We start from the raw sequence: 12600 nt of genomic DNA, 5'->3' as shown, positions 1-12600 counted from the left end.
GTTCCTCTCTAGGTTTCTTCCTAGGTTTTGACCTTTCTAGGGAGTTTTTCCTAGCCACCGTGCTTCTACACCTGCATTGCTTGCTGTTTGGGGTTTTAGGCTGGGTTTCTGTACAGCACTTTGAGATATCAGCTGATGTACGAAGGGCTATATAAATACATTTGATTTGAATTTGATATGTGAGATGGTGGCACCAGCCGACCCACCTGTTAATGTGCTAATTTCTGACATGTTGGTCACTGAAACAACTTCTTCCAAATGATTTTGCGGGGCCCTGAAAGAAGAACGGGGGGATAGATTATTATAATTATTATATAAAATCATATAAATGTAATGCTGTGACAGTTACTATCACCATTGCTAAACATCACTATTGTTAATGGCAGCAGTATAAAATGAGTTAGTAGTACTGCCATTAGCAGCACAACTGAAGCCTTCTATAAGACCCTATGGACCTCATTTGATAGATGTGCAAAAAATAGGTTCTCTTTTCAAAGTGTCCTATTTTCTTCCCTTCTCAATTTTGTTCCAAATGGTTCAGTATTACATGGCACACAATGAGCAGTGACATATTTATTGTAAAAAGATAGATTGATCTGCCTCAAACTGGCGCTATTGGAGAGACAGATTGCTCAAACATTTTTAGCTCCAATAGCACTACATGACAAATGGGCTATTTACACAACAGATGAATAATGACTCACTCTAACCATTAGAAGTGGACTCTGGAACTACTCCAAACTGCAAAGGCCTTGCCATCTATTAACATGTTGTACATGAATAATTAAACTCCTATAAAGTGCTAATTAACGTGTAATTTATGTACTATCCACAGATTTGATTGGGTTCTGGCTCTGATGGATCTTTGGGTGCGATTTCACAGTGGGAACAGATGTATACTCGTGCATCTGAGAGAGCTATGGTTGCTAGTGATCATTCCCACCCCACTGAGAACAAAATAGCCCTCATATATCCCTGTAATCTGCATTAGCACTGGAGCGGGAGCTCCGAGACAGCAGCTAGGAGGATGAGTAATGGGCTACTGCTGTAATGGCTGCCCCTGAGCCACACCCCAAAACCAAACCAAACTGCATCCAAGAGAATAGGAGATGTTAGTAGAAGGAAGCTTCCCTCAACACTGTTTCTAATAACCAGCATCTCTCCAACTATTATGACACGTTTCACGATGATACACCTGTTGAGCTAAAGACCAAAGAACACATCCAAGTCAGAAAACTGCCCTAATACTGTAAGTCCCAAGAAATCATGGAGCAACTCCTCACACAGACTACTGCACTCAATAATTCAACACAACCAAGACCTGGCCTGAAGACCCCTTCCCAACTTAGCCAACAATTCTCTGAAGAGTGTTTCCCTGCAGCAAGATAGGACATCCATGTCTGATGTTGGAGAAGCCAAAGCCAGCATTTCACCCTTGAGGATGAAATAGCCTTCAGAATGTCATGATAAAATGCCCTTAATTTAAAAATCAAATCTGTCCTCCCCTGCAATCTTCCATTCAGCTTCTTTCTTGTTCTCTTTCTACCTCTCGTTCTCCATAGCACTCCCACTCCCTTCGACTCCTCGATAAGTGAAAAGATTTTAGAGTAGGCAATAAAAGGCTCATCAGGACAAGCTGAAATGATTTCTTAATACGATGGCTTTTTAATGAGGACTGAACGAGACGGCCGTGTGGCTGATGGCAGGTCCCTCTTTATCTACGAGGGCAGGGCAGGAGGACTGATGGCACTTAAACACTCTGGCTGGCAACCCTCTCCACTCTGAAAACGTGCCTCCTGCATTGTGAGAAGAGAGCTCTGCTATGATATATCTACCATATGATGACAATGTTATGAAAAATATTGCAGTTAAAGCTGCAATATGTAACTTTTTGGGCGACTGGATTAAATTCACATAGAAATGTTAGTTATAGATCTGTCGTTTCTGCGTCTTTTACTTTTGGTTTTGTACGCCAGCTTCAAACAGCTGAAAATACAATATTTTTGGTTATTGAAAAATATTTCCCAACAATTTAGATGGTACAATGATTCTATACACTATAGTTGCTTGTTTTGTCACATAAACTGAAATTAGGCGAATAATTATAATTTTAGCAACCAGGAAATGTGTGATTTCTACATAGCGCCCCTTTACATTTCTCTGCCTGTTGGTGAATGACTCGGCAGAAGTATAGCGTTAGGTTACAACTAACATAACCGTACATGCTGCATTGATTCTGACTGGAAAAGTCTAACTTTGTTTGTAGAATTATGTTCTACACCATTCTTCTCTTCTTCCAGCATTCCTGTATGTCTGTCCTTATTCAACGTTATTTCTTATCCTCTCACATCTCTCTCTTTCTTTCATTTCTCTCACTCTCTCTTTCCTTTGACGGCTCTCACGTGGGATGAGTGGTCAGAGTTGGCTGACTTTGCTATGAAACCTGGAGGTCAGATTAGAACGAAGGCTTCACAAGATGCTGAAGGGGTGAGGAGTAGCAAGTCGGAACGGAGGAGGAGAGAGGCCCCCTGCTAGGCAGACAACAAAACGTGTTTGCGATTCGCCCGTGTGGGCGTCCCGCCAAGCCGCCCCCCTCACATAATCAGAGCCTGGTGCGGACACAAGGTCGTTTCAACACCGGCTACGCCTCCCCAATTAGCATGCAGCCCGTGGCGCGGCCTGTCTGGGAGCAAACACGTGCTTGGCGCGTCGCTGCCCTAATGAGCTGCCCGTCAGCAAGGAGCAGGCGGCAGGCACAACGTAAAAACTTTCCCGGAGTGTTTCCGTGTGATCTCAAGGGCGGAAGAGGACACTCTAACCTTGAGAATACCGTCCAGCCATATACTCTACAGGTCACCCTGTCAGCTCCCTTGGAGAACAGGTGCTAAACTGGTGCTGCTATTTTACTTCACGACTCTGCCCAAAGGTCCTCAGAACTGTGTCTGAACCACTACAGCACTAGAACTTCCAAAGCTCTGTCAATATTACTTCTACATATTTGCAAATGCCCTTTTCCAAAGACACAGACCGTCTTTGCATGTTCTGTCCCATTGACAAATAACATATTAAATGTCCCTTTTCAACTGAAAGTGACTCCCTGTTGTGAGCCAGCTATACAGCAGTCTTCCTGTTGTGAGCCAGCTATATAGAAGTCTTCCTGTTGTGAGCCAGCTATACAGCAGTCTTCCTGTTGTGAGCCAGCTATACAGCAGTCTTCCTGTTGTGAGCCAGCTATACAGCAGTCTTCCTGTTGTGAGCCAGCTATACAGCAGTCTTCCTGTTGTGAGCCAGCTATACAGCAGTCTTCCTGTTGTGAGCCAGCTATACAGCAGTCTTCCTGTTGTGAGCCAGCTATACAGCAGTCTTCCTGTTGTGTTAGAATCTGTAATACTTTACGTCTTGTTTCAGAATACTGTCCTTCAGCAGTTTATCAGTCTGCATCAAGTGATGATGTGGTCTACACAGAGAAACAGCAATAACACATTCAGGCCAAGTACACCGGAAAGCCTCTGTAACTGGGTCTGTCGCTAAGAGACGTTACTTAAACACAAAGGACAATATTTAGACCTGAGCCATCTCTCTCTGTGCTGAGGATCGATGGTAAGAGGCAGTGGGGGATCTTGACTAGATATAGATGTTTTTTGGGGCTAAGTGAGTGTCAGCTTTCCTAGAAGCTCTGTAAACCGTCTGGAGCGTTCATGATTCAACATTTCGCTAAACAAACACACCACATATTGCCCATTCTTCCATTCATGTTTTATGTTAGACACCTAGTCTTTTAAAACCCTAACCCTAAAAGAGTTATCTGTCTCAGAAAGTGTAGCTTAAACCATTTATAATGAAGTATATATCAAACCCTGTGTAATGCATACATACAGTATATTCCTTGACTATTCATAATGGTTGGTTAAACAGGTCCGTAGTCTGGAACTTTGCCAAATGTAGCATAACCCTTACGTCACCCTTTAGTATGATACCTACTTCATTTAGCTTTTGATTCCAACAAGGATCTGCGACTATAAAACTTTCAAAGTCTAAAGAAGATCCACCGTAACTCCTGTTATGGGATCAATTCACCAACCGTCTGGCATCAATGAAATCGATTGAAGGGTACGTTTCAGGTTTGCCGTCACTAAAGACATTTGCCAATTCAAACAATGAAAACAACCATAACAACAGCTGTTGGTTTATCAACATGCCGTGGCGTGTTACAAGCATATAGAGAGCTGAATGCAAAGCTATGGATGCAGGCCCACCAAGTGTATGCATTGGTATATTACACTGATATATTTTAGTAAGAGAGGGGATGTAAGGAGGTTAATTATCCAACAGAATCTTCTGCTTCCCACACGTTTGTTCCAGATTCATCCTCCACACCAATCTGTTAAGACAATCTGCTCGATCGCCTTGCCCAAAGTGTGATCAAACAGCCTGAACCAACAGACTGGGAAAGGAAATACAAGAACTCACTAGTTTGATACTCCTTTGAACTCTCAATAAAGCACCGTGTCATTCTCAAACATAATAATTGATTTGTTTATTTGGGCATGAATGACTCAATTCATTAAATCCTTTCTTCATCCACCTCACTGAAGACGAAGGGATGTACTGTTATCTAATGGGACCATTTCTGATAGACTGCAGCAGGTTTATAACATGCTGACAGCACTGAATAACAAGAGTACAATAACACAACGAGTACAACATTAAGGTGCATGTAAGTTTACGTACGGTATTATTAAGATGGACATTACGCCATGCTTAACATTAAGGTGCATGTAAGTTTACGTACGGTATTATTAAGATGGACATTACGCCATGCTTAACATTAAGGTGCATGTAAGTTTACGTACGGTATTATTAAGATGGACATTACACCATGCTTAACATTAAGGTGCATGTAAGTTTACGTACGGTATTATTAAGATGGACATTACGCCATGCTTAACATGAAGGTGCATGTAAGTTTACGTACGGTATTATTAAGATGGACATTACGCCATGCTTAACATTAAGGTGCATGTAAGTTTACGTACGGTATTATTAAGATGGACATTACGCCATGCTTAACATTAAGGTGCATGTAAGTTTACGTACGGTATTATTAAGATGGACATTACGCCATGCTTAACATTAAGGTGCATGTAAGTTTACGTACGGTATTATTAAGATGGACATTACGCCATGCTTAATGTCCCCTAGGAACCAATGTGTCGGGTCCTTTACTGCTTCAAGTCCTCTGTAACAGTTTGCCATCATTACATAATCACACTACTGAATGGCACATCTACAATCAAGTCTATGCGAAAGCAAGTCACGCCTCGTAAAGCCCCGAGGGAGTTCGCTAACTGTCTTTTTTGTCATTGCATCCGCATAGTGCCGGTCCCTGTCGGCAAAGGGGTGTTCTGTTATTGCTGAGCCAATCACCCTGCTGACTGTTTGCTGGCCCCTATTTCCCTTCCACTAATCAGCCAGCTCTCTGATGCAGCCGCTAAATCAGCTTTCACTCCTGAGCTGCCACCCCATGACGACGCAGGGAGCATCCCAAGGGCGCCTCGCGGAGCAGCCAGAGCCCAGGGTTTCCATGGAGATGTGAGCGTTAGGACGTGGATGGGCGGGCTAATGATGCAGTTATCTCCACTTTAATGGTTCTGGCAAGAAGCCAGGGTTATTAACATCATGAGATGACCCTAACAAGGAGGTCAGCCAATGACCGAGGGCCTCTACTGTCCAAATACACCTGCTGTCTACTACGTGTTTTGCGTGTTTGTGTGAGTGACAAAGAGAGAGCCGTTTTAAGGAATACAGGATGTTGAGGCCTTACAGCTCTCAGAATATATTACAACTCATGTGTTACAAACACAATCATCTTTGATACATGTTATACCAGGGTTTCCCAAACTCGGTCCTCGGGATCCCAAGGGGTTCAGTTTTAATGGTGTAACACAGGGTATCCCAAACTCGGTCCTTGGGACTTCAAGGGGTTCAGTTTTAATGGTGTAACACAGGGTATCCCAAACTCGGTCCTTGGGACTTCAAGGGGTTCAGTTTTAATGGTGTAACACAGGGTATCCCAAACTCGGTCCTTGGGACTTCAAGGGGTTCCGTTTTTTTTGTGTATTTTTCACCCCTTTTTTCTCCTCAATTTCGTCGTATCAAATTGGTAGTAGTTACAGCCTTGTCTCACTGCTGCAACTCCCTTATGGACTCGGGAGAGGAAGGTCAAGAGCCATGCGTCCTCCGAAACACAACCCAACCAAGCCACACTGCTTCTTGACACAATGCACATCCAACCCAGAAGCCAGCCGCACCAATGTGTCGGAGGAAACACCGTACACCTGGCGACCGTGCCCGGCCCGCCACAGGAGTCGCTAGTGTGCGATGTGGCAAGGATATCCCTGCCGGCCAAACCCTCCCTAACCCGGACGACGCTGGGCCAATTGTGCGCTGCCCCATGGGCCTTCCGGTCGCGGCCAGATGCGACAGAGCCTGGCCTCGAACCCAGAATCTCTAGACCACTGCGCCACTGTGCCTTAGACTACTGCGCCACCCGGGAGGCCCCCAAGGGGTTCAGTTTTAATGGTATAACACAGGGTATCCCAAACCTGGTCCTTGGGACTTCAAGAGGTGCACATTTTTGGTTTTTGCCATAACACTACAAAAAAACAAAACAACAACAAAACGCAAAAAACCAAAACGTGCACCCCTTGGGCTCCTGAGGACCAAGTTAAGGATACCCTGTGTTATATTATTAAAACTAAACTAAGGAATACTTTACCTTCAGAACAGAATTTAGTGTCCATTTGGCTGTAACAGTGTGAAATCTTGTTGGTAAGAATTCCTCCACAGGATCGAATGGAGGGCTTCTCTCACCACTTGAGAGGGACAAGCGGTGAGAGATGTAGCTAAGAAGTGAATAAACTCAGAGGAAGGTGGTATGATTAATATGCGAGAAGTTACGGCTAGCACACAGACACACTTAGCCCCCCGTTATCGAGAAGCACAGATGTGCACAGCCACTTCCCAGCCCTCCCCTCATCCACATCCATCAGAGAAATGCACCTTGGGAGATTAAGAGGATGGCACCGGCGCCAAGCCCACCATCTGCTGTCATTTAGAGATAAATGACGGCCCAAACCTAGGGGGAGCTCTCCATCCGCCTGTCTGGTTCTGCTGCCAGCCCCCGACGTGGTGACGGATCCGCCCAACCTTCGCTTTCAAAATCGATGTCTGAGACCCTGGCTGTCAAAATGGAGCGCACCTCGGAGAGAAACTCAGCCTGGCTGTGGTTGGCCGAGCACAGTCTTTTCCTCTGGAGGTTTGGCAGTTGGAACAGCTCCACTGCCACTGATGCCACTTTGTAAAGGTACTCACTAATACCTTACAATTGGTCAGGTTAATCAAGGCCACATGATAATATTTTGTGAACTATGCATCTAAACAGCTGTGTGTTAGAACTGTATGTAAGGAGCACCTTGGGGAACATCATTGCTCCAGGTCTAGGAACATCCTCTGTTCCCTGGGAAAATAACTAAAGTTCCAGTTAGCTAAGTTCTCACACTGACTCCACTATGCCACTATGTCACTGAGCCACCAAGCCATAGCAGTCTGCTGATGGGAGGTTAGCTTGATTAATTTCATGGATTCGGAAATGAGCCGTGGTGATAAGGCTATCGCTCCCTCATCTGGGGCTGACGGGGGCGTAATTAAACAGATAGCCAAAGATGATGAGGAAACGGTCTGGAAAGCCTGGGGAATATGAGGGCGGAATCGTCGGCTCGTTTACGCAGGCGGATGATTAGATTGGCGCTTAATTGCCGCCTATGCTATTTTTAGGGGATCTGCTCACATGAGGCGTTCCCCCACTCCGTCATCTGAGCAGGCAAGGTCAGCCTACTGCTCCCCTACTCAATTGTTAAGGCTGTGTCAAAGGGATGGGTGGTAGGCGATATTGAGAAAAGGTGCCCACGAATCTCCACCGAACCCCCCCCCCCCCCCCCCCCAGACAGGCTGGTGAAATGCCTGCTCTTGCAATAGAGGAAGAGAAAGTACATTATCAAGCTCCTTCAGGGTGCATACTCAATAGAACTTTAGCTGCCTCTGGTGCTGAAACACGCCTTTCTGCAAGAACAGAAGAACAGAAGAAAAAGTCACTTGGGTATTGGAGCCACACAATAGCACTTATTTGCAAATTGAACAGTTCCTATAGTGTTGCAGCAAACAGAAGGTTTGGGTGGTATTACTGAAAGAAAATAGTTTGATAAATTGTCCCCTGGCTAGATCAATATCATAGCCTGGTTGTTGCGCCATAGCATCAAAGATCGCGAGACAGAGATGGATAACTGGATAACGGCATAGATGCCATTGTGTATTTCTCACAAAAGCTATTGGATGAGAGCTACCTGAGCAAAAAGTCATCAGGCAAGGCTATTGGGTGAGGCTGGTGAAATGCCTGCTCTTGCAATAGAGGAAAAGAAAGTACATTATCAAGCTCCTTCGGGGTGCATACTCAATAGAACTTTAGCTGCCTCTGGTGGTATTTTGCAAATTGAACAGTTCCTATAGTGTTGCAGCAAACAGAAGGTTTGGGTGGTATTACTGAAAGAAAATAGATTGATAAATTGTCCCCTGGCTAGATCAATATCATAGCCTGGTTGTTGCGCCATAGCATCAAAGATCGCGAGACAGAGATGGATAACTGGATAACGGCATAGATGCCATTGTGTATTTCTCACAAAAGCTATTGGACGAGAGCTACCTGAGCAAAAAGTCATCAGGCAAGGCTATTGGGTGAGGTGATTTCATACATACAGACACATGACACGATTGGAGGGTGCGAGTCTTTCGAGAAACAGAGAGGACGATTGGATGAGACAGATGTGAAAACGTGCTGTAGACCTATGTCTCATGCTCGCGCTGTCTGCCTGAACGGCCATGGTGTCTGTGTTGCATGCCGTTCTCCAAAAGGCTCTGAGAAACGCTAAAGCCGTCCATAAAACCATAATCCCGGCTCTGCAGACACAGAAGACAATAGAGCTTTATCGCTTTGGGTGACACTCTCTGTGTGTTTCCCAGCATCCTCAGGGCTTATCGCGCCACGGCACCCAGCGTATTGTCCCATTATCCCAAGCACCGGGGCAGTCCTTAGAGCTGGAGAATGAGCCGACTTGTCAGACAGCAGTACAAAGAGAATCTGTAGGGCCATGGATTAGAGAGAGAGAGAGAGATAGATAGATGCAGGGAGGGAGAGAGAGATGCAGGGAGGGAGAGGCAGGGAGGGAGAGAGAGAAAGTCAGAGGGAGAGAGGTGCCTAGAGAGAAAACGAAAAGGATGTTGAAGGCAAGTTCTACCTTATACCTGTCGTGGAAATCGTACACAGGGACAATCACTTACCATTTGCAGTCGTTCAGTGAGTTCTGGGCTGACCAACTGAATTGTTGCTAAAGGTAGCAACAATCTTTAATCAACAAAAAAAAACAAGCAAGCATTCAATCAATCAAACAGGATGAAAGAGAAAACACTTTATTTGTGCAATAAAATGTGATTGCAGAAAACACCTCCTCTCCCGTCCACAATCACTCACACACACACGGACGCCAACTCTCGTAGAATCCCAATATCACCAAAAAGCTATATGGTGCAGACGAGCACGCACGCCATCCCAAGATCCCACACTTCATTACGTGCCCAGCCAACCTTGACAGGAGGAAATCGATGCAGGATAATAGCCAGCAGACGCCTCCTCCCTCCATCCCACCCGCCGGTTTTATCAGCACTGCAGATCATTCCGCTTATCAGGCTGGGCCAGTCCCTCCCATATAGCGTCTGTTGTGATCACTGACAGCTTGGCTCTGCTCTGTGTGGTGACAGTATGTATATGTTAAGCTCACTCTCCTGTTCTGTCTACCGTGTGTCAGACTCCTTTCAGTTTGGGGCTGTTCTGTTTGATGTATTTTCAGGTATCTGAGATGTTTTTGCTTGTGAATGACAAAAAAAAGGCCCTGCACAAGGTTATTGCTACCCAGTCTCATATGCGCTCTATTTTCAACCATGACAAATGCATGTTTATAATTTTTTTTTGTTTCAAATTTCTTTGTCTGACAGTTAAGGCATTTCTAATAACCAAACGCTGTTTTTTTTCTGTGGAATTAAAAGGGAACAAATCAATTATGGGGATTTGTTAAGATGTGAAGAGGGAAATGAGGTAGAGAAGAAAAGACAGAGAGTCAAAGGTCAATATCGCAAAGTTTTGAAGAATTAAATAAAGAAAATGTCTAGTGTGGAGAACCAGTCAGCTCTGTCAAACGAACCATTTCAAAAAATGTTAGACACTTCTTAAAACAAAATATGGTAGTGGGAAAGAAAGGCAATTCAGATCTTTCAAAGAGCTGTCAAAAAGCAAGGTTTGCTCAGGTGATGATGATCTGTAAGCAGAGTATTGATCAGAATTATGATCAAAGACGGCATCCTTTCACCTTACCAGTGGGAAGCAAAATCCCAACTGAAGGTCTTATCTATGATGGAGAGCACAGTTGGTGAGTTTAATAATTTATTTTTTTGTCATTTTTAGCAGACACTTTTATCCAAAGCAACTTATAGGAGAAATTAGAGTTAAGTGCCTTGCTCAAGGGCACATCGGCATATTTTTCACCTAGGCTGCTACGACATTCAAATCAGCAACCTTGCAGTTCCTGAACCAACCCTCGTAACCGCTAGGCTACCTGATGTCCGATCTCATGGTGTCTCAAAGCTCTAACATTTCTTGCTATCCTCATTCCATTCCCTGGCAGGAGCTCTGTGTAAATACATTTAAAATGCACCCTTCCCTTTTCCTTTCCCTGAGGTAATGACTGCTAGGCATGACTAGACTGGTGTAGCAAACACCACTATCTCCTGACAGGACGGGGACTAAATAAATATCAATAGTCAAATAGTCAAATATCACGTCAAAAGAAAATGGTACTATGAATCAACTGAAAGTCTAAAAACATGTTAAATAAAGCCTACAACACATAAATGTAAAAGAAATTCAATCACTCTTCAGCTGTTTGGTAAGTAAATTCCACTGCAGACGAGCTAGATGTAAGGTAAACCTATCCGAGGCTGGTGTTGATGCAGAGTTAATATTGAAGCAGCTGCAACTCTCAGTGAGGTGGCCATTAAGATGGGGAGGGTGATCGAGGGGGTTCTCCAGAGAGGAGGTATCTAATGAAGGAACATCGCTCCTCGACATCTGCCTCCCCCCATCCCCGTTTACACCCCTCCCTCTGCCGCAGCAACCCCATCGGCTCCATCTCTTCTTCTCCTTGTTAGCTATGTTTGTTTTCAGCCGTTTTTCGGTGGGGGGTCTGGAGAGTATGAAGGAGGGGTGTCCCCCCCAACACCTTCTCCCCAGGGCTGCTCATAAACCCACCATCCATCTCCATTATGCCCCAGAAAATGCTGTTTGTCACTTTGCGGGGGGAAAATAATCAATATGTCTTGTGGGGGCAGCGAGCGCATTAGAGGAAGCAAATTGATGTCTCTCGCCCCAGCGCGCCTCTCCAGCACACTGCACCCCAACTAATGGGAAACCTCACAGGTCTGGCAGACAGGGACACATGGCCTGTGTGTGTGTGTGTGTGTGTGTGTGTGTGTGTGTGTGTGTGTGTGTGTGTGTGTGTGTGTGTGTGTGTGTGTGTGTGTGTGTGTGTGTGTGTGTGTGTGTGTGTGTGTGTGTGTGTGTGTGCGTGCGTGTGTGCGTGCGTGCGTGTGTGCGTGTGCGTGTGTGTGTGCACGTGACTGAATAATTGAGTGAGCAGGCCATAGGGAACCGGTAAGTAATGGATTTGGCCAATGGGTTTGGCAGTGTGGCTATATAACTGTGTCTCTGTATGGATGTGGCTCCTTCTTCCCTAAGCCTTAGCTCTACTAGCCATCTGGTACCAGATCTCTGGGCATGTCTCTCTGTCTCAGGGCCTCCACGGAGCACCTTAAAGACCACCTCCCAGACTGACACTACACTGTCAGGGACAAGAAACCCTCTCCCCTGATTGGTGCCTTGCAGACAGGAGTGACTCCCACTCACGTCTCATCACCATGTTCCTAGAGAGCTCTGGTCTTAGCTCAGGTGGTCGGAATCACAAAGGTCCAAGTAGACCCTGCCAACATCTTTTAGAATCTATCATAATAAGTCTCTCTCCTCTTCCTGGAAGGGTGATGGTGGTTTCAGTCAGCTTAAGACACTTGTCTTTAATAGCCCCAACCCTGGGTAGGTTGAGACAAGGTATGTGGTTGGGTGTCTCATAGATAAAGATTGGTCGCAAAATGAGAAAAGACACACACACACACACACACAAACACACACACACACACACACACACACACACACACACACACACACACACACACACACACACAGAGAGAATCATTCTCAGAATCTGTCAGAGCTCAGAAGGCTACAGTGGGGCAAAAAAGTATTTAGTCAGCCACCAATTGTGCAAGTTCTCCCACTTTAAAAGATGAGAGCGGCCTGTAATTTTCATCATAGATACACTTCAACTATGACAGACAAAATGAGAAAAAAAATCCAGAAAATCACATTGTATGATTTTTTATTGA

The 12600-nt window shown here is 45.0% G+C and overlaps 1 long non-coding RNA gene across 1 annotated transcript in view; it reads right to left on the bottom strand.

The window, feature by feature from the left end:
• Nucleotides 1-12600, bottom strand: part of LOC109896605 (uncharacterized) — a 35088-nt gene that overhangs the window by 2555 nt on the left and 19933 nt on the right. The window contains exon 4 of the long non-coding RNA XR_004210960.1: nucleotides 207-274. This is a non-coding gene — a long non-coding RNA (uncharacterized LOC109896605). The remainder of the gene's footprint in view (nucleotides 1-206; nucleotides 275-12600) is intronic.

Source organism: Oncorhynchus kisutch, linkage group LG9 (assembly GCF_002021735.2).
Source record: "Oncorhynchus kisutch isolate 150728-3 linkage group LG9, Okis_V2, whole genome shotgun sequence".
Taxonomy (NCBI): Eukaryota; Metazoa; Chordata; class Actinopteri; order Salmoniformes; family Salmonidae; genus Oncorhynchus; species Oncorhynchus kisutch.
This window is presented reverse-complemented; position numbering and strand designations above follow the sequence as displayed.